This window comes from Tasmannia lanceolata, unplaced genomic scaffold (assembly GCF_043159265.1).
Source record: "Tasmannia lanceolata isolate RefF3 unplaced genomic scaffold, GAP_Taslan_0.1 ptg000008l, whole genome shotgun sequence".
NCBI lineage: Eukaryota > Viridiplantae > Streptophyta > Magnoliopsida > Canellales > Winteraceae > Tasmannia > Tasmannia lanceolata.
The window spans coordinates 26,753,964-26,779,825 of NW_027518685.1; the positions used below are offsets into that span (position 1 = coordinate 26,753,964).

The following is a 25,862-nucleotide window of genomic DNA, read 5'->3' on the forward strand; positions in this document are numbered from 1 at the left end:
TGAGCTTAACGAGCCGAGCCGAGCCTGGCCAAGCTCGGCTCGGCTCGGCTCGTTTACACCCCTAGTTGCACGCTATATCTCCCTCCGCCCCTGACTATATGCACATGGACAAAAAGGCCCCATGAAGCTTTACTGTTATGTGGTATTAGCTTTGGCCTTTCCTGTGCAGCTTAGGTGGTCAGCGAAGAATGTGAAGAATATCATCACCGACTTCAAGAAATTTTTATTTTTTATTTTTTAAATTTGTGTGTGGCTTTAGAAAACCGCATGGATATTAGATACAGTTTATGTTGATTTAGAAAGAGTTTGATATTATCTTGAATCAGTTACTGTTTTTAGGTGGAGTATGTGTTTAGGAATTTTGATTTATTTAAAACTTCTAGAAGAGTTAGGGGCCGTTTGGATTGGCGGAGTTTAGAATCCAGGGTTTCTTCAAAATTGTAGATGAGAGACAAGAGAAGAAGCAGACCAGCCGTCGTTTTTTTACTTCTTGCCCTTCTTTCCGTCAGCAAGAGAGTAGCAAATTATCCCATGTTTTTAGATTTTAGAAATCTCAGGATGCGGGAGAGATTTCTAAAACCTAGTTTTCTTACTTAAAATCCAAGAAACACTGTTAGGACGGCATACAACAGCCTGTTTATGAAGCCTATTTTACACTATTTTCAAACTAAAACCTGGATTCTAAAATCCACGTATCCAATCCCTAAAAAATCTCAAAATTTTTGTTCGGTAATCAGACCCGCTAAGGTCCGCTTCTAAATTTTTCCCTCTTTTTTTTCGACTTAAAGCCACAATTCTACGAAGCGGCTAATTGCCCCTTCCCAGATTCCCATGAAGCCGTTTCTCGCCTGGATAATTAGGCGTAAGGGTGTCAATTTTGGCTCGGGCTCGGAAGCTCGCTCGAGCTCGGCTCGAATCCTTAACGAGCCGAGCCCGAGTTAGGCCAGGCTCGGCTCGGCTCGTTAAGGCTCGTTAAGAATTTAATATATTTAAATATATATATTATATATTAATATATACATTAAAAGGGTTGTCCATGGAGTGAAAGGGGGGGCAAAATATGTCACTTCATTTTTGGAAACCCATTTGTTACTAGGACCACGCCCCATAGTGTAAAAAAAGTAGTCAGATTACACTAGTAGGGCTGTCCAGGGAAATGAGGGGTGTGAACATAATATAACCCGAGCTCGGTAAGGCTCGCGAGCCTGACCGAGCCGGGCCCGAGCCTGAGCCGAGCCTCACTTGTGAGCTTAACGAGCCGAGCCGAGCCTGGCCAAGGTCGGCTCGGCTCGGCTCGTTTACACCCCTAATTAGGCGAGAATGAGAAGGCTTGCCGAACACGCCCTTAGTGTTCTATAGGATTCCTAGATTCCCATGTAGTTGTTTTTTTTTTTTTTCTTTTAAAATAACTTTTTCATGTAACTATAAAGACTTGGACGTGTGAACTAAATAAGATAGTTTTGCTTTAATTATCTCTCTCTTGTTAATTGAACTCTTATTCTTCCTCAAAATACCAAAGGCCCACAACGAATTCTAACCTTGTTTAAGGACCTATAGGCCAAGGGACACTGTCAAGTAGACAATTTCTATGTGGCATAGGCCTCTCACTCTAATTTTTTTACATAGAAAATGAATTTTCCAGTATTTGGTGATCTCATTTTTCATGGATTTTTTTTCCCAAAATTGAAAAGTTTCCTTGTTTTTCAAGAAAAACTACAAACCTAATGCTGGACTCTGGAATTTTATTTGCATGGAAAATATCAATTTCCATAATTTTCTTTTCCCCAGATCCAAACACCCCCTTTACATTATAATGTATAATTAAGGGAAATGATATCCTCCCCCCCCCCCCCCCCCCCAAATGGATAAAATCCCCCCCTTTAACGTTATTCTTAAGTTTTAAAGGCAAGGGAAAACGTTAGAAGGGGTGAATTTATCCTCTTGCAGTGAACCATTCTCACAGAAACGGTTAGAGGGGGGATTTTATCCGTTTCATGTGTGTGTGTGCTGTCCATATCCGGTTCATCCTTCGGAACCATAGCACATCCGATCTAATGGAATAGGATGAATTGAGACGGTATTTTGTAAATACGTAATTATCTTGAATATATCAACCATTTCTTTATTTTCTGATCGCCTGGATCGGACAAAGGAAACATCTTGTTGTTTCTTCAACAATTTCTGATCTCTAGTGGACCTCCATAATTAAATGCAGAAAATCTTAGTTCTTTCTGAAGTTGCTGGTGGTTTCCACTATTCTATCCTATCTAAAGTTCGAACCATATCAAACCTAGGACTACACATATCAAAAATTATCCTTAGGTTGTTTGAATTAATACTGATTCCTCTTTGTTTGTACAAAACCATTTTATGGAACTAATTAACATCATCTTATTTCTATTCATATATAGCTTAATTGGTTATTAATCTTCAAGCTATAATTAAGCCTTAATATCATCTTATAACCACTCATGAAGTACCAACGAGAGATGAAAAGAACACTCCCTTTCACTATTATAGAATTACATAAACTTTTAAGGAGAGAAATAAGAACATCCATTCATTTAAGCAGTAACCCGGCCACACAAACAGAATACCAAAGATAAGAAAAATTGCAAGAATCAAAACGTAATGATTCTCCTAAGACTCACAAACAAGAGTGTCAGAACTCTCTAAAGTGTAAGCATGGAGACTGCATGAAAGCTAGCCTCGTCGGGCTGCACAGTCGACGGCAGCCGAGTGCCTATCGCCCTCTCATGGAAAAGCCGGAGAGCTCTTGCCCATCGCCGGCCATTGCTTACTGGTTGTTCTTGGAAAACTATCTGACTCAGTCGGAAAAGGAAGAGTGTCGAAGAGCCGGCCACATCGGTGCAAGTTCTGTACATTCCACGGCGGGCAAAGGAGAGCTTGAGGATGAAGGGCCAGACTAAGGCCGTGAGAAATTTGCAGTGGCCATGACTGAAGGCTAGGAGCTTGAACTTGGCCAGAACCACAAAGTGCAGAACCATGTCACTATGAGTGCAAAAGATTATGTGTGTGTGTCTATGTTTTTCTACTGTGATTTGTTTTATGGGTGGACAAAAGTAGCCTGTGCAATTTGCCATTCAAAAGGGTTATTTTGCCAAATGCCCAACCTATAACTTTTGTGATATGAATCATGAATGTGAGAGTTTGATATGATATTAGTTAGAGACAAGCAAAGCTATTTCATGGAAGCTTCCTCCCATCTTCATTGTCTTGGATGTCTCTGCTTTTTATTTACAAACGACAGAACTAAATCTCATGAGTGGTGGGCCCCCAGACATATACCTCCAGCTTCTATAATTGGAGTGCGGCCCCCATCAACTACCGTACCCATGCACGTCCTCTTTCGAAATAGTGGAAAAGGAAAAGATATATTCGCCCCCTTTTTCAACTTGGGACAGCCCCGTCTAGTGTATTTATGAATACTCTTTCACACAAGAGGGGTGGTCCCAAGTCAAGAAAGGGGCGAGTAAAGTTTAACCTTTAATTCAGGAGTGCTGTGATGCTCCGGAACCGGAACTGAGCCAATCCCTACACACCACATGGCATAGGGAGGGGTAATTTTGCCATTTTAAGAAAAAAAACAACTTACGTTTGAAGACTGAAGAGACTATATGTTGGTTACATACTTGATTTCTAACTTTGGTTACCATATCATTATTCTTATTAGATGAACATTTATAGCTATCTTGTTTGTGTTAGAGTCTGTTTCACCTCCATCAGGACTAAGTGCGTCCCTCCAAATCACCTCATTCACTTTTCCTCTAAGATTATTCTAAGTGGAAAACAAGTTTTTAATCTCGGCCATCATGCAAAAGTGAACATAGTTAGCAAAACTTCGTTTTAAAAGGTGAAAAAAAAGTTTTATTGGTGTGCCGTTTAATACTCGTTTAAAACTTTTACAATGAAAAAAACGGAAACGTTTTAAACACCTTTTTTTTTTTGCCAACTTTCCAATTTTACGCCTACCTTACTTTGTAAATGACAAAATTTCCAACTCATTAATTTTCTTGTGTTTTTTATTTTTAACCAATGCGGTATTAAACTCGAATTTTTGCCGTCCACCCCCAGGCCGAATCACGTTTTGCTAACTATGAAAGTGAATGGGTTAATTTTGGGAGACGCACTTAATCACCACAGTGGCGGATTAATAGACTAGTTAGATACACCCCTTCTCCTTCACTGCATTGCCTTGTCCTTGTTCATGTATAGATCGAGACAGATGTAAAACACGGAAACACTAGTCCACATATTTTCTACTGCCAGAAAATCAAGTGTCAAAGGCTAAACTGATGGGACATAGCTGCCTTTGGATTGCTGGAATCTGGATCTGACTCTGATTCCAAATATAAAAGCTTTTTGTCTGGGCACCATTTGATTTACTGCCTTCCGTTTCTTCTTGGACGTAAAATTTGTTTTATGTTGTAAATATGAACATAAAACAAATTTCACGTCTAATTTTACGTTGGCCAATGTTCCTTTCCACTTTAAAAATGGAAGTAAAATTGTTTTATGTTAAAAAATTGAACATAAAACAAATTTTACATCCATTTTACATTGAAAGAAATGGAGCCAGAAAGAAACGGAGCCGTTGTAAAAATGACCATAAAACAAATTTTATGTCCATTTTTACATTGAAAGAAACAGAGTGCCACGGAAATGGGACATCCTCTATATGAAGGGTGAAAACCATTAGTCTTAAGAAAGAAAAGAAGTAAGATGTCATAATTCTTATGTAAGGACTAACGCAAAAACACAACGGTCACATTATTAAAAAAAGAACAGGGCCGTTCAGATACATCTATCTATCTGTATCTATGAAGCTGAATGTAGTAAGTTGGGGTGTCGCCACATGGCACTCCCACCGCATCCCCAAAATTTAATTCCGTATATTAATTAAATATCTATAAAGCTGAATGTGGTAAGTTGAGGTGTCGCCATGTGGCACCCCCACTGCATCTCCCAAAATTTAATTCCGTACATTACAATTACAAAGGAGGTTTATAAAAACTCAATTAAGGGGCAACGCTTCTCATTCTCTTTAGAAAATGTGAAAAAGAAAACGGAAAATCTCCACTATATCCAACCATTTTTAACTGTTTGGAGAAAAAATCTACTATCACACGTTTTTAGCAAAATTCTTTCTATTATTTAAGAAAAAATCTCCACTATATCCCACCTTTTTAACAAAATTGGTTCTCTCACTCAATATTCCTTTATCTCCCGTATATTTAAAAACGCTTGATAATTATGATTGGTTGCCTTTTGCCAATCCATATCTCTCATAGCCGTTTCCTACGTGGCGTGTAAAAAATTTAAAGAAAAAGGGAAAGAAAAAAATCACAACCTTTCGTTTCCCCCGAGAAGGTGTCTTACTATTGGCTGCTTTTTTGCATTCCAAACATTTACCTTCTGTATCAAAACGAAAAAACAATAAAATTTGTAGCTTCAATGAATACCAATTTTCTTCCCATATTTGTATCATTTTTATTCAATGAACAGGAATTGGCACAAATGTCTATCATTTTCCTCCTCTCTATGACTCTTTCTACGGAATTTTAATAGTCACTTTACTTTCGTATCTATCTACGCCCAATCTTTTAGGGCCCGTTTGGATACCTCATATATTGTATTTGGATTTGGAATTGAGTTTTGAATACAAAACGAACAGATCCGGCAGCTCATCTTGAGGGGGAGAGAGGGGAGGGGGCACTTCCTATTAGAGGGGAGAGGTTGAGGAGCAAAGAGGGTGAAGGAAACTGCCACATCTGTGGATTTCCAATTTCTTATTTGCACACCTTATTTTGAAATCTGATTTTTTCACTATCAGTTGCTGAATCGGAAATCTAAGAATTTGATTGGATCCAAATTACAGTGCAGAAAGGACTGCAAATGTTAGAAATCCAAATCAAAACCTTCTCAGCATCCAAACGGGCCCTTAGGCCACATTTGGATACCAGCAAGATTTAGATTTGAATTTAGTTGATATTTTGAACTAGATCAGATCCTTGGAATTTCCAAATCAGTTACAACAGTGCAAAAAATTCCGATTTTCAAATCTTTTCTGCGACACATTATTTGGAAATCAACGTTTGTGGCAACTTCCGTCACCATGGCTGCTCCTCGGAGCAAGCAATAAGAGACATCCCTCCCTCCCTCACTCTCTCTCTCTCTCTCTTTCTCCCTCTCTTAAAACATGACCATGAAGATGATTGATGTGTTTTGTATCCAAAACTCAAATCCAAATCAAAATACAAATGCATGAGGGATCCAAACGGGCCTTAAGGAATTTCAAAAGTCCCTTTACTTTTATATCTTCATGATCATGTTTAATAAAGAGGAAGAAGTTCGAGTTAAGAATATGAAACGTTACCAATATGAAACGTTCCAATACCTCTGCATGGATAAGTCTCTCTCTATACAGCTGCTTCTATAATGTTTACTATTCTATTCTCTCTTCATTTCAACGACAAAATCTATAATATAATATTAAGCTCTCTCAGAGATTAATCTGTGTGACATTAATATGGTTTATATCCTCTCTCTAAAAAAGGCCAGGAATGCCATGATTTCCTTATTTTCTTCAACCTCTCCCCATATCTCTCGGTACATTTCCCATACCGATTTAGTGTTCTCTCTCTACCTTGGTATTTCTTCCGGATTATTTTGGAAAATGACCAAACACCCATGCAGGCATCTAATATCACATCTCGTTTCTGTCTCTCTAACCTACCTCTCGCCCAAATGCAAAGCCCAACTTCAGAAACCAAATCCAGCGCCCAAGTCTATCTCATTATTCACTGGTGGACATGGGTGTTGGAACCAAATGTGATATAGAAACTAAGCATAAAAATGGTATTCTTATGGCATGGGGCCATCGAAATTCTGTATCTAGAAAATCAGAGAAGTTTTCTCTGTACAAAGTTCCTTAGTTTTCTCAGGCTTGATGACCCTGGTGGTAAAAGGGTAAGTAAAATTTCAATTTGTGCAGAAAACTTGTGAATCATTCACAATTCTCTATAGATCAAAGGGTTTCGAAAGAGAAAACCATCAGCTCCCAGAAATTGCCCAAATCTGCCTCCAAGCTTATGTTTATGTTAAAAAATCTTGGGTGGCAGTGAGAAGGGTGTCAAAATAGAAAAGCTTCTTCTCCTAAGCAGCAATGGTCTCTATCTTCCTCGTTTTGTTGGTGGGTTACAAATTAAAATGTTCTAAAAGAACAAAATTTTCAGATTTGTTGATTTCTAGAGAGAGACCAAGGGCGTTTCTGCACTTCCTGGGGCATCTCTGAACTTGGGCTCCTATGGATTTGGGCGAGAGTAATGGACAAAGATGCGGGATGAGTGTTGCTTGGGCATTTTGGTCCTAAGTATATCTAACCGGATACTCTCATTAGCCGGTCAGGAGGTTTTGAATCGGGTGTCCCTAGTAATGAAAAGGGGCGAATATATCAGCTCCCTCTTATGCCCTCTTCTCTTGAAATTTTCTCTATATCTTCTTATGAATGTTTCTTCTTTCTTTTCTTTTGTTTTTTTTTAATAAATATTAGTTATAAAGCTTTCTTTCTTTTTACTTATAAACCTTTCTTTTTTGGGGATGCACGGGATTACAACTAGTAGATTTTGTAATATAGGATTGTAAAATCCTAGATTTTACCAGCTAAAACCTAGTTTCTTTTAAGTTGAAACCTGTATTTTAAATGTGTAAATAAGGTGAATTAGCACTCACCCTTGTAAAATCCAGATTTTAGCTTAAAAAGATCTAGGTTTTAGCTTGTGAAATCTCTTGTAAAATCCAGATTTTAGCTTTAAAAAGTCTAAGTTGTAGCTTGTAAAATCTAGGATTTTACAATCATGATTCATGGATTATAAAATGCAAATGATATCAGCGCTTCAATGCTTTGATATTGACGCTCAAGTTTCTTGTCTTTTAGTATTTAAAGAGCTTGTGAGAGATTTTTGGGAACTGTAATAACCTTTTGACATCCCTTTAAGTACTAAAAGGCAAGAAACTTGAGCGTGATTATCAAAATATCGGAGCGTTGATATCATTTCCCAAATTGATGTATCCAAACTGCGCACAAAATTTTAAGGGAAATGTTTTCAGCACAACCATATGTTTATATTTGCACAAACCCAGCTATCTTTTCTTCTTTAATTGGCTTGAGAGCAAGGTTTTAAATTTCGGTTACTGTACCAGTTTCGGACTCCACCAAAATTTTGAAATTTCACTCGAAATCCCTAAAATTTTGCACGAAATTTTGGAATAATAACACATTTCGGGTATGTACTATTTCGGTTTCGGTAAATTTAAAACCATCCTTGTGAGTGCTCTTTGGAAAAAGTAATAGACTTTTGACAACTCTTTAAACACTAAAAAGACAAGATGGTCTGTGAAAATATCAAAAGATGGTTGTGCTGATACCAATCCCCAATTTTAATTGTGTAAACCAATAGGATCTAAAATAAATTTAACACAAACAAGTGGATCTAATCCTAATTGGGTCGTAATACAAACATATATGGGACCGAAATTTCAGATTTCTGTCGAAATTTAAAACCATGCTTGTGAGTGCTCTTTGGAAAAAGTAATAAACTTTTGACAGCTCTTTAAACACTAAAAAGACAAGATGGTATGTGAAAATATCAAAAGATGGTTGTGCCGATACCAATCCCCAATTTTATTTGTGTAAACCAATAGGATCTAAAATAAATGTAAAACAAACTAGTGGATCTAATCCTAATTGGGTCGTAGTACAAACATATATGGATTCGATGTGGATTCATCTATTTGGGCCAAGAGCTCTATCCAAAGGAGATTTTATATGATGCAAGCCCTTATAGTCCCCTTTTTTTTTCAAAAAGTACTGTACAGACCACATCATAGGATGATCCAAACCGCCCATAAGATGGAACACAACATAATGGATTGTTCTCCAAAAAATCATTTCCATAGGATGATCCTAGCCCTCCGATCTATAGAGGTTTCCATAATATACAGTTCTCTATAGATCGGAGGGTTAGGTTCATCCTATTGATATGATTTTTGCAGGACAACCTATTTACGTTGTGTTCTATCTTATTGACGGTTTGGATCATCCTATGATGTGAGCCGTACAGCACTTTTTGAAAAATAACCCTTGCACCATATAAAATCTCCAAAGAAGAAAAAAACGCATAGTATAAAAACCACCATGGTAAGAAGAAATAGGTATGCTCTAAAGGGTGCTCTATGCTCTGCTCAACATATCCCCAGAAGCATCAGACGAAGGCATAGGAGGAAATGCTATCGGGAATGGGCTGAAATCTATCACCCCGACAAATATCAGTCTCACAAAGGTAGAACAATTGCTCTTCTTCCCATCTCTCTCTTTCCAGTTTCTTCTTACAGGGTTAGTAAAATTGTCATTGAATCGACCCATTTCCCTGAAAGTGCGTTTGGATGAACACTCAATCAGTTGAAATGAAATCACATGTTTGGATGATGCTAATTCGGCCTTTGGAAGAGAGACTCAAATAATCCCATTTCTGGGGCGACAGCCTCAAGAACAAAAAGAAGAAAAGTAAGGGACAAGGAGAATAATAAGGGAGAAGAGACGTTCTTTTTTTTTTTCCAGTTCCCCTTTTGAAACTAGAAATTACATGCTAATAAAAGATCTCTCCTGAGCTACTTTCCTAAATAGAAAATGAGTCCTAACAAAGCCAAATAAGCACATAGGCAATAAGATTTAAGGGTACATCTAAATTTCTAAGTATTCGATATTTATTAAATAATAACTAACCGATATTAGATATTATATCAAAGTAATTTCACTAACTATTGCATGGGTGAGAATCCAACCCTCCTTTCGGTTTGTATCGGCCTTCGAAGTATGAAAAGGTTGGAAGGAGATTTGCTTAGTAGTGAGTGCCTCTCCCCTATAGTGTAAAAATGGGAGCCTCTTTGATGCAGACGAAAATCACCAAGAATAGTTTGGTTCGTTGTTATGGAACAAGTTTCTTATTTTTTTTAATTTGTATTTTCGTGATTTTATTTGTAGCCTATTTTTCAAGCATCAAATCTCATCGGATTGGCATGATTTTGGTATTATTAGAATGATTTTTCAATTACCTATCTAATGAGCCAAGATCACGCGATTTGGACGTGATTTGAGAAAGTTATAGGCGCTTTTAGTATATAGTAAGTATCTATTACGGGTTACTATTTTAGGTAAGTTTTTGTCAAGTTTTAGATTTTATTTATGTTATTTTAAATGGACGGCTAAGATTAGTTGATTATGCCTTCAGTTAGATTTTAGGGTTTCTTTTATTATAAATAGATGTTATGAAAGCAATGTAAGGGACTTCTTTTGATTATTGAATGAAACTCTGTCTCTAGGCTTTTGAGTTCTTTGAGAACTTTTTGTTGCGTGGATTAGCGCCTGCAGGAGTATTTTCTAGTTTCGCTCTAAGAAACTTGACTTCGACAGGATCGAAGTAAATCTCATCCCCTTCGACGGTGGTTGAAATATTTTATTCCCTACGACGGTGATCGAATGTTACTTTTCTTCTTATTTTGTCTATTCTGCCTCTGCTGCTACACTACAAGGTAGTTCCGGATTTCCGGACTGCGTCACTCCTCCTTCTGCTATGCTAAAGCTAAACTTTGATGGCTCTAGCATAGGTAACCCAGGCCCAATAGGAATTGGAGGTGTTGTAAGAGACTCAAGGGGAGATATTTTTTGGGCTTTTTCGGGGCCTATTGGGATAGCTGATACCAACGAGGTGGAGGTTTTTGACTTTTATCAAGGAATAATACGCTTGGATATAGATTGCTTGGGCATGGTGTTGGTGGAGGGAAACTCCCTTAACGTCATTTGGTAGCTCACAGGTTCCATCAACCCCCCTTTGGAAATTTGCTCACTTTTTTTATGAGATCCTTCATAAGGTGGAAGAGTCGCCAGCCATATTCAAGCATATTAGAAGATCCGCCAATAGCAAAGCGGATAGACTAGCTAGGGATGGTGCAGGGAGACAGGGTTTGGAGATGTTTGATTTCCTACCACCTAAGTTGTAGCTTTATTTTTTGTATCTTCATTTCATTTTTTTTCCTTTTGCTCCTTTTTGTATGTTTAGGGTGGACTATCTCGGTCTTCCCTCTGTTTTTTGAATGAAATTTGCCATCATTAAAAAAAAAAAAAAAAAAAAAACTAACTGACATTCTTAGATAATATCTGCCATGTTCGCATCATTTCCCTTCTCCTTCAAAATGACCTTCTCCTCAAGGTCTAAAATCGAAAAATTGTTGCTACAAGTCCTAGTATTCTTGTGTGGAATCCTCCGGATAAGATCGGTGACCATATCCACTGTATGTAGTGAGCATAATTGTGCTATCATTCCTTTCTTAGATTCTTGTGGAACCCTGCTCATTTGGTGAGAGTCCATCATCTAAACATCACTCTGCGTGAAACTCCGTAAAACAAAATGTTGACTGTCATGAGAAAACTCCATGCATAAATTTGCAAAATCCCACATTATTGGGCCTAGCGTTGCCAACCATTGAGTCCCCAGAACCATGTCGCAGCCACCTAATGGTAATAAACGCACTTGTTGGGGGTCAAGCCGGGCACCAACCCCGTGATGACACATGGCATTTGGACCCACGGAAAACCTTCAAGCAAATTTTGGCACGTGGCAGGACATGTCATACCTCAGTTGTGATGATCATTTATGCCAGCACGCCAACTTCTCCCAACACGATATCTCCATCGATCACGCGCCACCCCGTTCACCAATCAAAGGCCACCAGGAAACTCTTGGGACGTTGCAACACCAGTGTCAATCATGGCACCTCCCTGCAACGTCCCGTCTATGGTCGGTGCCATTCTTGCAAAAGCGGGCGCCGACAAGGGTGCCAATACCAGCCCTCGTCGTTACTAAATGACATCTTCATTTTCTACGGAAACTCCGTCTATAAAAAGGGAAACCCACACTCAGAGAGAGGAGGCCAAGGTACGCACAGGAAACCTTCATTTTGTGCCTGGCTCCATTTATTACCTCAAAACCTACTTGAGTGTCAAAGGGTTCCCCAGAGTTCCAAACTCAGAGTGGCCTTAACCCTTTTTCTGTGAGCGCAGGTCCCTCTCCTGATCATCTTGCAGACCCTCTGTCCACCAGACCACAACAAGGGCCTGCTCGTGCACTCAACTGGAATTGAACGGCAATAACACCTCAACACGAAAATTATTTCCATTCATCATCCATTGAAAAATTGCGATAGATCTTTGTACTAAAAAGTCGGGTACCATCCGTGACAGTCACCGAAAAGGATTTTGTTTTCTGTGAAACACAACTAGCTCGTTTCACCACTAGTGTGCTCAGGAAGTTATGCGTACTCCTGGAATCTACAAGGAACTTAATCGACATTTTTTCGTACAAATCCCCTATACGCATACTTGGGAATGGCAACGAACCTGGGAATGCATGCACATATATTTGTAAATCCACAGGTGGAAACTCTTCAGCGGAAAGATCACTATCATCCATTTCTACCTCAACGTCATCCTTATCACAACCTTTCAATAGAAAAAGTTGGCGTCGCTTACAATGGTGTCCCGGTGTGAACTGCTCATCGCAGTTGTAGCGGAGGCCTTTTTCTCAACGTTCCATAATTTCTTTTTTCGATAAGGTGTTTGATGAGAGGAAGGTCATTGTAAACCAAATTGATGTTTCTGAATGAGCGTGTTCTTGGGCCATCGTAGAAACATAGATAGGGTCGATTACAGAACGAACAACGAAACTTTACGACAGTTTTTTCGTACACGTTCACTTGCATCACATTGTAATTCCTTGGTTTGCTGCTAGTAAGGCGCAAGGGAAACTATAACCGAAATCTTTTTTATCTTGCATTAACTTGGAACCACGTGCGTCTAAAGCTCCTTTTACTAAGATCAACTGGTGTTGAAGGCAATAGAGCGAGTTTCGGGGGGGTATCAAGACGACAGGGAATAGCATCAACTGATTCTTCATGTAACCTGGCAAGCTAAATGGATTGATCCAGTTGTAGGATTGAGCAGTTGTACACCCGGTCGAATCTCATCCTTGAGTCCCGCAAGGAACGCACTTACAAAAAATTGATTAGGAAGACCATCAATTTTACTGGATACAATTTCGAAGTGTTCCCGATATGCTGCAACCATCTTAGTCTGTCGAAGCTGCATAATATCTCCAAGAGGGTCATCTCGCACTCTTGGTCCAAATCGTTAACAAACAACTTCTTAAAACCCGCCAAGAAATGATTCCATGGGTATGCTCAAATCATTGAAACCATAGTTTTAAAACTCCCCTTGTATCCACGTCGACAACCCCAAGTTGACTCCCTTTTACCTTGGCTACATTCCGTGCTGCGCCGCGTCCGCGTTTTGCCCTACCGAGTCAATAAAAACTCCTTTGACTCTCCCGAATTATGACAGCATCAACCAAGTACTCAGCCGCATCAACTGAGTACTTGACCGCGTCGTGTTGAGTCGACTAGGATTTTCTTCGGTCGCGTTCCGCACCGCATCTACATTTTTAAACACTCATTGAAACCATTGGACAACTTTTCCTTCTAATTGAATCGAAGCTAGGGACACCCTTTGCTCTGTATCAATTCCATTAACCCCAGAAAATTTGGTGCAATGATGAATCCACCATTTCGGATCATCACCAGCAAATGTAGGAAAGTCAATAGCAGGGTTGGAAAGTATATGAAGGAGTCGAGATTCATGGGAAAAAAAACCTCAGTTGATCAGCAATGTTGCCTCCAATTTTTGAATAGCAGCTATGGTCCAAATGGTTGTCACTCCCAAGAGTAGTGGAATCTCTGTAAATTGTATTGTAGTAAAAAATTCCAATTGAGTGCAATTGCATCCTTCAAGGTATCAATAGATTCAAGCAACTTCGTGTGCTCTGTAGAGTGATGCGAGCTAGTCTCTTGCAATTTGAAAATTGCGGTAGAATGAACTTTCGATTCTGCCTCAATTTGTTTAAGCCTGGTTCCATCTACCATGATTATTGATACACAAAGCCGAGGATTGTTGCTCTTATACCAATTAATACGGTCTTTGGAAGAGACTCAAATAATCCCACATTAGGGGGGGGCATAGCCTCAAGAGCAATAGAAGAAAAATAAGGGAGAAGAAGAACAAGGGAGAAGAGATGATTTTTTTATTCCCCTTTTGAAACTAGAAATTACATACTAATAAAAAGTCTCTCCCCAACCACTTTCTTAAACAGAAAAAGAGTCCCACCAAAGCTGAATATGCCAATAGCCAATAAGATTTAAGAGTCATATTAAATCTCTAAGAATTAGATATTTATTAAATAATAACTAACAAATATTATCAGATAATATCTGCCAATTAACAGATGCTGTTTTTTTTCAATCGCGTGACTGAGTTAGATGTTGAAGTATAAATGATTAAATAACACCAACTCACTCTAACAGCTTAAGCTTTTGGAATAATTGGCTGTGTCATATGGTATCAGAGCTATTGCCTTCCGAAAGGTCCTGTGTTCAAAACCCAATAACCCCCTGATAAAAAAAGGGCGGCCCAGTGCACGAGAATCCCGCCATTGCGGGGTATGGGGAGGGCTAGATGTACGCGGCCTTACCCTTGCTTTGCAAAGAGGCTGTTTCCGTGACTCGAACCGGTGACCACCAAGTCACAATGGAGCAACCTTACTGTTGCGCCAAGGCTCTCCCTCACCCGATAACTCCTTGATATTAATAAAAACATTCATGTGTACTGCCAGCCCAAAAAAGGAGAGGCCATATGTGTCACGTTTACGGCTAACTCAAAAATGAGAGGCCACACGTGAGGGGGAGTGTTCTCTAGTGTCTGAATCTGTAGCTAGCATTATTCTAAGTTTTGAACATACTTCACTTTAATATCCAGAAATTAAAACCTTATTTGGAATTTCCAAAAGTCAAGATTTGTAACATCTAGAACACTGAATGTTGATATTGGGTGCTTAAAATTTATCGTCTGTCGATAGTAAAATGATTCTCAAGCATAGAGTATTGGTTTCTGTCTAAATGTGAATACCCATAAATTCAGTTCGTTATGAAAATTTTGTACAAATTTTCAACATTTGTCGGGGTCCAACAGTATTGATGGCTAGTTTGTTTGCAAGAACTGCTTTAGAGTAGTGTTTTCGTGGCTAGTTTGTTTGCAAGAACTGCTTTAGAGTAGTGATCAATCTATCATCGTTTATATTTACCTTTTTGTCAATGTTTTTCAAACACGATTGCTGTTTTGTGTACTTCGCAGTTCTACGAAATTATGTCTTTTGCCAAACCAAAAAAAAAGAGAAGAGGGATATGTTGACATTTTTCATGATTCATTTAGGTATTAAAAGCAGGTTATTTTGAAATCAAATTTGTGCAAAAGATTCAAATTCATTCTTGTCTGCTATTCTTAGCTAAATATGCTCAAAGTAGTTAATTTAGTGCCTCTACATGTTATCACTTTCTTTTCTCTCCTACATGTGTTTTCAGCATGCTAGCATCTGTTCATACAGAATAGTTTAGCGGTGTATTTTCATGGATTGATTAACATGCATGCTTTTGGATTGATGCACATGTATGTATACATTTACATAAATTTTTGTGCATACTCATGCATGTATTTGTATTTTTTGCATGTTTTCCTCCACTTCTTCTGTGGCTGGTTTCTTGGTGGCTTTTCATCATTGAACTGGTGTAGTCATATCTTTGTGTTCCTCGAATGCAGTTGATTCCTTTTTCCACTCATGTAATTTCAGATGAAAGATGTTGCTACAGAAAAGTTCCAACAAATTCGGGATGCCTATGAAATTTTATCTGATGAGCGCAAAAGGCAAATATACGATATCTACATGGAAGGACTAACTTCTGGTTTGGAACTTGGGCCCAAGCTGATTATTAATACCAAAATGAATGAAATAGTAGTCAAACTCACTGTGGTTAGTTCTTTCATAAACACATAATTGTTGGCAATGTAGATGGATGCCTGATTGTTGCAATACATCTTCATCAAACTTCGAGCAATAAAACCTATATCATGTAGAAGAGACTTTACACATCATTGCACACATATGAGCCATGACCTTATACTCGACTTTAGCATTGGACCTGGCTACACCATTCTTGTTTTTCCTCCACGTTCCTAAATTGACTGCTACTAACGTGCAATACCCAGACATATACATTCAATCATCGAATCTGCAAGCCAATCAACATAAGAAAAAACATGTAATGTCCAATCCGTCACAATGTCTATATATAAGACCTTTATCCTAGTGTTGTTTTCTTGGTGGGTGCATGAAATAGGTAACCACTTAAACTGCGAAGGTCGTGTCAGACCTAGTGATAGTTGAGTATCAACTTACCAACCAATTTTCTATATTGTAGTTGACCACTGCATATTTCGCCTTGGTCAGCATTGAACTTTGCACTAGGATCCATCGGTGTGTCAATGTGTTTAGTTCCTAACTTACATGTCTCCTCTAACAGCTCATTTACATACTTCCCTTCAGAGAGACTAACTTCTTTGGGTCAGGTTACTGCCCATCAGACCAAGATCTTTTGTTTGGAAGTACTTTGATGAGTGACACTTCAGATCAGCAATACTGCCCTAATCACTCCTAGGGACAATGACGTCGTGACTCCACATACACCACCGGAATTATCACCCCTGGTCCGTAAGTATATTATTTGTTCTATGGAATATATTGAAGTGAATTTAATCTATTTCTTGTCTTACTTTAAGTTTGTTGTTTCCTTCTGGATCTTATTTTTCTGAACATATATGCTATATGTATTGCAGTTTATGCTTGACATGTGTCTATGAGTTTGATATGAGTTTCTGTATGCAGCTTGGGGCAAGTTCTTTTGGGGCATCAACTTGCTGTTAGAATTGGAAGTTATTTACTAGAAATGTTTTTGAGCTTTCATGCTTTGCAATGTGATTCAGATTTACTGTCACCAAACAGTCTTATTGATCTTGTATCTCAACCTTGAGGTCGGAGGTTCAATCCAAGCTTACCTACGCGCCCACCCCCTAGAAGGAAAAACACTTCTATTCGTATTGTTAAATGTTTATTTTGTTGGAATATGCTGACAAATGTTACAGAACAACAATGGGTACTAAACAAACAGTTGATTGAAACTGTTTTGATATGGTCTACGACTGTCTAGTAGTTACTTTGTATTCGGCTATTGGCAAGTTCCATTAGTAGTACACTAAATTGTACTAAATGACTAATTACTTGATTGTTATGTTATGAACAGTTTATTTTTCTTTTACTCTCTCTCTCTCTCTCTCTCTCTCTCTCTCTATATATATATATATATATATATATATATATAGAGAGAGAGAGAGAGAGAGAGAGAGAGAGAGAGAGAGAAGTGTAGCTACACATACGTGTAGCTAACTTAGCTACACCGACGGCTTAAAATACAGTGGGCCCCACATTGTTTGGGTGATGCAAACCAATCATTTGATGGACCCTCACATAGATAGGGTGTGACCAAAAAATGAGCTCCATAGGATCATCCTAACCCTACAATTTGTGGAGGCAAAAATGGACGTGTAAAAACCTTCACAAATCGGTCCATTTTTGCCTCCACGGTTTGAAGGGTTGGGATGATCCAATAGAGCTGATTTTTTTAGCACACCCTATCAATGTGAGGGCCTATCAAATGAATGGTTCGGATCACCCAAACAATGTGGGCCCACTGTAGTTTAAGCCGTCGGTGTAGCTAAGTTAGCTACACGTATGTGTAGCTTCACTTAACTTTTATATATATATATATGAGGAAAGTGAAGCTACACCGCCGGCTTAAAATACAATGGGCCCACATTATTTTGGTGATCCAAAGAATTCATTTGATTGGCCCTCACATAGATAGGGTGTCCACCAAAAATCAGCTCCATAGGATCATCCCAACCCTACGATTTGTGGAGGCAAAAATGAACGTGTAAAAACCTTCACAAATTTGTCCATTTTTGCCTCCACAGTTTGAAGGGTTGGGATGATCCTATGGAGCTGGTTTTTCGTGGACACCCTATCTATGTGAGGGCCAATCAAATGAATGGTTTGGATCACCAAAACAATGTGGGCCCATTGTATTTTAAGCCGGCGGTGTAGCTAAGTTAGCTACACCGGCGGTGTAGCTTCACTTTCCTCATATATATATATATATATATATATATATATATATATATATAGAGAGAGAGAGAGAGAGAGAAAACAGTTCCTACACATATGTGTAGAGAGTTCTCTACACACTAGCTTAAAATACAGTGGGGGCCCACATTGTTTGGGTGATCCAAGCCATCCATTTTAAAGGCCCTCACATAGATAGGGTGTCTACAAAAAATCAGATCCATAGGATTATCCCAACCCTACGATTTGTGGAGGTAAAATGGATGTCTTTAAACCTTCACAAATTAGTCCATTTTTTGCCTCCACAGTTCGAATGGTTAGGATGATCCTATGGATCTGATTTTTTGTGGACACCCTATCTATGTGAGGGCCTTAAAAATGAATGGTTTGGATCACCCAAATAATGTGGCCCCCATTGTATTTTAAGCCAGTGTGTAGATAACTTATCTGCACATGTGTAGGAACCGTTTTCTCGTATATATATATATATATATATATATATATATATATATATATATATATACGAGAAAACGGTTCCTACACATATGTGTAGAGAGTTCTCTACACACTAGCTTAAAATACAGTGGGGGCCCACATTGTTTGGGTGATCCAAGCCATCCATTTTAAAGGCCCTCACATAGATAGGGTGTCTACAAAAAATCAGATCCATAGGATCATCCCAACCCTACGATTTGTGGAGGTAAAATGGATGTCTTTAAACCTTCACAAATTAGTTCATTTTTTGCCTCCACAGTTCGAATGGTTAGGATGATCCTATGGATCTGATTTTTTGTGGACACCCTATCTATGTGAGGGCCTTAAAAATGAATGGTTTGGATCACCCAAATAATGTGGCCCCCACTGTATTTTAAGCTAGTGTGTAGATAACTTATCTACACATATGTGTAGGAACCGTTTTCTCTCTCTCTCTCTCTCTCTCTATATATATATATATATATATATATATATATATATATATATATATATATGAGAAAACGGTTCCTACACATGTGTAGATAAGTTATCTACACACTGGCTTAAAATACAGTGGAGGGCATATTGTTTGGGTGATCCAAACCATTCATTTGATTGGCCCTCACATAGATAGGGTGTCCAAAAAAAATCAGCTCCATAGGATCATCCCAACCCTACGATCTGTGGAGGTAAATGGGACGTGTATAAACCTTCACAAATCTGTCCATTTTTTGTCTCCACCGTTCGAAGGGTTAGGATAATCCTATGGAGCTGATTTTTTGTGGACAACCTATCTATGTGAGGGCCAATCAAATGAATGGTTTGGATCACCCAAACAATATGGGCCTCCACTGTATTTTAAGCTACTGTGTAGATAACTTATCTACACATGTGTGTAGAAACCGTTTTCTCATATATATATATATATATGAGAATAGAGTTCCTAAGGGTGCCCTCATATAAGCTTATATGAGGTGGCTCTCACAAAACATAAGGCGCCCATATTGTTAGGATGATCCGAAGCATTCATTTGAAAGGCCCCATCATAGATAGGGTGTGTACAAAAAATCAGCTCCATTGGATCATCCTAACCCCTCCAAAAGTGGGGGGGAAAGTGGGCAGATTTGTGGACAAAACGTGTCTATCCATTTTTGCCCCCACTTTTGGAGGGGTTAGGATGATCCAATAAAGCTAATTTTTTGTACACACCCTATCTATGATGGGGCCTTTCAAATGAATGGTTTGGATCATCCTAAAAATGTGGGCCCCTTATGTTTTGTGAGATCCACCTCATATAAGCTATATGAGGGCACCCTTAGGAACTCTATTCTCTCTCTCTCTATATATATATATCTAGCGCTCAAGCTCTAATAGGAAATGGTGTGCTTGAGTGCACCAATCATATGGGTCCCACAATTTCTGTGAGGATCCAAACCATTCATTTGCAAGGCCCTATCATAGATAGGGTGTGTACCAAAAATCAGATCCATTGAATCATCCTAACCCCTCCAAAAGTGGAGGGCAAAAATGGGCAGATTTGTGGTCTGTCCATTTTGACCTCCACAAATGGATGGGTTAGGATGATCCTATGGAGCTGATTTTTTGTACACACCCTATCTATGTAAGGCCCTTTCTAGTGAATGCTTTGGATCATCCTAACAATGTGGGCCTCATTGGTTTGAGAGCTCAAGCTCACCATAAGGTTCCAACGCTCAAGCTCACAATCCTTTTCCTCAAATATATATATATATATTTGGTGCACCTAACCAACTTTTCCGTGCACCTGATTAACCAAGATGCCATTTTTAATCTTGATGGATAAACACGGACATATTTAACCAATTAATTGTCATACCTCACCATATATACCAACTTCTCTACAATAAAAGTCGATTTTAAATTTCCACCAAAACCGACACGAAGTGGCCGAAATGTTTATGTTTCCATCCTTACTAAAACGATACCGAAATTGAAACATATATTGAAACCATAATCGTAAGTGCATTAGTTGTATACTATGTTAGTATGTATTATTACATCATTATACTTATATGGATAGTTGTCAAACTCTTACGAGTCGTATGAGTCAACTCTCGAGTCGAGTCGAGTCGCCGGGCTTTCGAGTCAAGTCGCCCATGCGAGTCACCTCTGTCAAAAATTCTTACGAGTCACTCTGAGTCGAGTAAAAAAACTATGACTCTTACGAGTCGAATCAAGTCATTGGGCCTGGGCTTTCTTGCTTTGACGGTTGAAAACTTGGAAGTAGGAACTTAAAACTTAATTATTTTTTTAAGTTACAAGCATGTAGTTATTTACTAGTAAAATGGTGGGCCCCACGCCATCAAAACATGAGATGTAAAGTGGCGGGCCCCACGCCATCAAAACATGAGATGTAAAATGGCGGGCTCCAATCAAATGCATACATTTGGGTAGGGACAGTGTACACCACCTTGTCAATATCATTAGGGGTAAAATGGCGAGCCCCACTTTCTGCATTGGTTTGGGTAGAGACAGTGGGCCCCACCAATCCTAGGCATGGTCATTAAATATTGGACCCCACCCCAAAATAGCATGAGGTGTAAAATAATTAGTCCAAACCATTAAAAAAAAAAAAAGGTTGGCTCCTACGGTGTATGCATGAGTTGGATAGAGTTGATGGGCTCATCGGATCAAGCGTAAAATAGTGGACCCTACCCATGCTATTCTTTGGGTATAGAATATGGGCTCCACGCCGCGCCATGAAAAGATCAAAACATGATGTAGGGGAAAATACTTTCCTGGAAAACCTTTTTCTGGAAAAGGTGAATGACATTTGGAAAGTTACGTGCTTAGCATATATTATGGATGGATGGATAGATGGATATTTTTGGCTTAGTGCTTTATCTATGTGCAATTGGGTTATATTTTTTTAACATGTTTCATCTTTTGAGATATAATGATATTTTTTTCAACTATATTTCTACTCTTTTCAAAAACTCTTACGAGTCGAGTCGAGTCACGAGTCATAAAATTAAGAAATCGAGTCACGAGTCGAGTCACGGGTTGACAACTATGCTTATATGAATTGCATGTAAAATGTGGTGTATGTATTATATATAAATGTTTATACAGATTGAATGTGAAATGTGGTATGTATTATATATAAATATTTATATGAATTACATGTGAATGTGGTATGTGCTGAATTAACATACATGTGTGATAGCATATATCACTAGGTGTTTGATGTTATTAAACCATTAAACATCAACTCTTCCCTATCAAATATCAGCACTTGGCAGAGCAACACTATCCGCATTGCTATTAGCCGGGGTGCCACGCATGCTGAATCGCTCCATCACGATCCTCAATCACCCCGAGAATATCCTCCAAATCATCAACAAATCTCCAACTGTAGCGGATACCTCCTATGACCCATCTAACCACATTTAGAGAATCTCCTTGAATGAGAAACTGATTTGGCAAGCTCTTATCCACCATACAAATGCCACAAAGAGCTTGAACCTTTGCTTTCTTAGAGTCCTTAAAACCTATCTGGCTAGAAAATGCCCACCTCATCTCACCCTCAGAGCTCCTAAGAAGACCCCCATACTAGCCGGGCCCGGATTGCCGAGGCTCAAACCATCGAAGTTCAGCTTCAAATGCCCAAGAAGGTTCCATCTAGGACACGACAACTCTGCCACTCATCTACTCTTTTGGATCTCCTCCCAAGAGCTGTAAAACAAAATCATTGAAATACCTTTGAAACTGGGAAGACTTATATCGGCCACAGAATCACCACAGCGAAGATGAGTCTCTGTATGCCCCGCATACCTCTAGAGACCCCTTTGAAGACTCCTATTTCTCTGTTCGATCCTTTTTTACCGATGGTTGATTATTCTCGATGGATTGGAGTCTAAATTCGTCACCATTTGGCGATCCTCGGCATCCCTCGTGTGGCGGCCTTCACATGGACACTAGCTTGTATGAGATAAACACATGTGATCGCCTCAAGAGGCGGAAGGTGCATATGGCAAGAAGGTGTATTCTTTACAAGGCGGCAGAGGAATCTCCAAACCACGTCCTCCTCCACTACCCCTTCTCATCGGTTCTTTGGAGGGCCATTATCAGGAGTTTTGGCTTTTCTTGGGTGTTCCATAGATCCATCTCAAGAACATTGCTTCATTGGCCTAGTAGCCCCTTTGGGGAGACAGATCGATCTCTTTGGAGCTTAGTATCCAATGACATTTTGTGGCATATTTGGCAAGAAAGAAAAAGGAGAATTTTTTAAGATAAGGAAAAAAGCTTCTCCAAGATCATAGCGCGGAGATCAAGATTGACCTCATTGTTTGGGCAAAAACAGATGAGCTCTTGTCATCATATTCAGCGGCAGATATCTTGAGGAATTGGTGGGCTAAACTAAAACTTACCCATCAGAGGGGGAGTCTCAACTAAAACTAACTCTGGTCCACTGAGAGTCTAAACTAACATTTCAAATAAGTAAATGTCAGAGAGGGAGTCTGAACTAAAACTAACTCATCATAGGGGTGCAGGATGATCCAATAAGTAAATGGCTCCATAACGCCATATATCTATCATCCGTGTCATGGACCCAAATGTCTAGGTATGATGGATGGAGCTAATGGGAGCAGGGAAGAGTGTAGTCAGATTTACTTCCAACACGATGGAAAAATAGGCTATCTTTGTTTGGCTACGTATTATCACAAAAACACAGCTATCTACAAAAAGATCAATACCAGAAATTTTGGAACTGTTGGGCATGTAGGATCCTGCTTGGTTATGAGATACCCACAAATCTCAACCCCTCATGTTGTATTTCTGTTTCCCCCTTATTAAACTTTGTCATCTTTAAAAAAAGGATTATGTTTGTTACACATGCGGGCAGATGTATCATTTTCATGGGTCGCGTATGACTTAGCACTTTCTCTTGGTGAAACTTCCCATTGGTTTAGCAGACTTTTAATTACAAAACTGCAGTGTGGTTATGTTCAGGGCCACATGTGGACTCAAGAGTGAGGGAACATAGAGTGGCCATGACACTTTGAGGTGAAGTTGGAGATATTTTGAATCACTTAGGTTTTAGTTTTGAATTATGTAGGTAGGTTGGCAGTATCCAATTAAGATGTGCTTTACCTTCATGGGTAGTTAGGACTTTAAATCCAGACTGGAGATAGAGAATCGTGGATTGCGTTTGCTCTATCCTCGAATCCTTTTCAAATGATGCTTGAGATCATTTTTCCAATCTTTTGGGAGGTCATTTGGTTCCAAATTTGATGGAGAAATGATGAAAGTTCTTTTCTACTTCTGGAAACCATGAGATGCACTCTAATTCATTGCCACTACACTATTGGACATCGTTACTGATTACAATGTCCCTGATTATCAGCATAACCTTGATGAAAGTTTTAAATTTCGGTTTCGGTTTCGATCATAAGCAAGACGGAAATATTTCAGTTGCGGCATGAAATTGCGGCTGAAATTATGTAAAATCACGTTAACATTTTGATATGAAATCATGTCCGAAATCCTTGTTAACATTTTGATATGAAATCATGTCCGAAATCCTTATAAGATTCACTGCCGCTGGTTTCTATTTTTATTTTTTTGTTGTATTTTTATAATTATCATAAAGGAATCTCGTTGTTCTTCTCTTTTCTGCGAGGGAGTTGATTTTTGTTAGAAACTTTGCTTTTTATATGAAAGTCGCATATTTTGACCAAAACATTAATGAAATATCGAGATTTCGGCCGAAATCTTATAATTTTCCAAATCCAAGCAGATTTTGTTTCGGTGGCAGCCGAAATCCATTTCATTTCGCTTCAGCCGAATTTTAAAACCATAACCTTGATTCTAAGGAATCAATGTGAGATCTCTTCTATGAATGGCCTATTTATTTTCCCCTTTGCACTTTGCTTTTCCTCATACGCATGTGCAGTGCACCGTTGGGCAGCTGGTGGAATTTCAAATTCAGTTACTCTAAAGACATATATTGCTTGAAGGTGTCTGTCCATTACCAGTTTTGTCATTGTTACTCCAAGAAATATGCTTCTTTCTGTTGGTGCAGCTTCATGGGGGAATAAAGAAGTCAGGCATTATGGGCTTCTATGATCCATGTCCCGGAGAACCTAAGCAGTTGCATGTGGAGTCCTTGATGCCAATTTGTCCTGAGAACTTTAGAGACCTCAGGCAATTCAGCTGTATGTAAAAAACCTAGCCTCGCATCTTTTCCGAATTTTTCCCAAACATAACCCAACCTTTTCAAACAATTGCCTCTACTGAGTCAGATCGGGGTTGAGTTTTTGCTAAAAAATGAATTGGATTCAACCCGAACCAAACCGAACCTGATTTTATGGTAAAAGCTCAACCCAAATTCCTAAAAATTGTCTCAAGTTGCACAGTTGCTCGCCAAATTATCTCCGAATCTGAACTTGGTAACTATGCCTGAATAGATTTTTGCTCCACCTCATCGAGCTGTGGTTCCCATCATAATAACTGTTGGGAAATGATATATTCGCTCCTTTTCTTATATGGGACCACCCCCTCTAACAGTTAGCGTAAACGAGTATTCATAACTCATAAATACACTAGAGTGGGTTGTCCCAAGTAAGGAAAGGGTTCTTTGGTAGGGCATTGAGCCTTGGTTCTGACCATGCTTACTGTTTGATTGGTGACTGGAGCAAAATAGGAGGAATGCGTTGGTTGGGCCCCACCTTTTTTTTTATTGTAAATGAGCCACTATTATTTATAGTGGGCCCCACCTTTTGATTGGTCTAGATCTTTCATCAAACAGTTGTTATGTTAGCTTTCCAATGGTGGGTCAAAAGCTAGTGGCCTCCTCTTAAAAAGGTTTCGACTATTGAAGCATTTGGCCTATCTTTTTCTTAGATTGTAAATTAATAAGAAACTAGCATGGTAGTTGATGGGGTGTGAAAACACCAGCCTCTCACAGGCTGCCACCTGTCCCAGAGTAGGTGAGACTCAGCCTCTCACTGTGGAACCAGATCCGGGACGGGCGTGGAGGACGGGCCCCCGCGCGAGTCTCTAGATCGTCCACGTGAAGGAGAGCCCCACCAAGGAACTCTCGAAAGAGTGCCCCTCACAGCATGAGCGGCGATGTAAAGTGAGATACCTCTCGATTCGGGGACTAGCCCAGATTCGAGGCGTACCTTAAACAAAGAAGAGTCGCCATCCAAG

General features: G+C 39.1%; 1 long non-coding RNA gene across 2 annotated transcripts; it reads left to right on the top strand.

Moving 5' to 3' along the window:
• Positions 1 to 9,073: 9,073 nt before the first annotated feature.
• LOC143883509 (uncharacterized) lies at positions 9,074 to 17,327 on the top strand. Of its 2 annotated transcripts, none has more exons than XR_013252401.1 (3): positions 9,074 to 9,362; positions 15,810 to 16,727; positions 16,902 to 17,327. It is a non-coding gene; the product is annotated as an uncharacterized LOC143883509 (long non-coding RNA). The 2 variants fall into 2 exon arrangements; XR_013252400.1 differs by having other exon boundaries at positions 9,083 to 9,362; positions 15,810 to 16,723.
• The last annotated feature ends 8,535 nt before the right edge of the window (positions 17,328 to 25,862 follow it).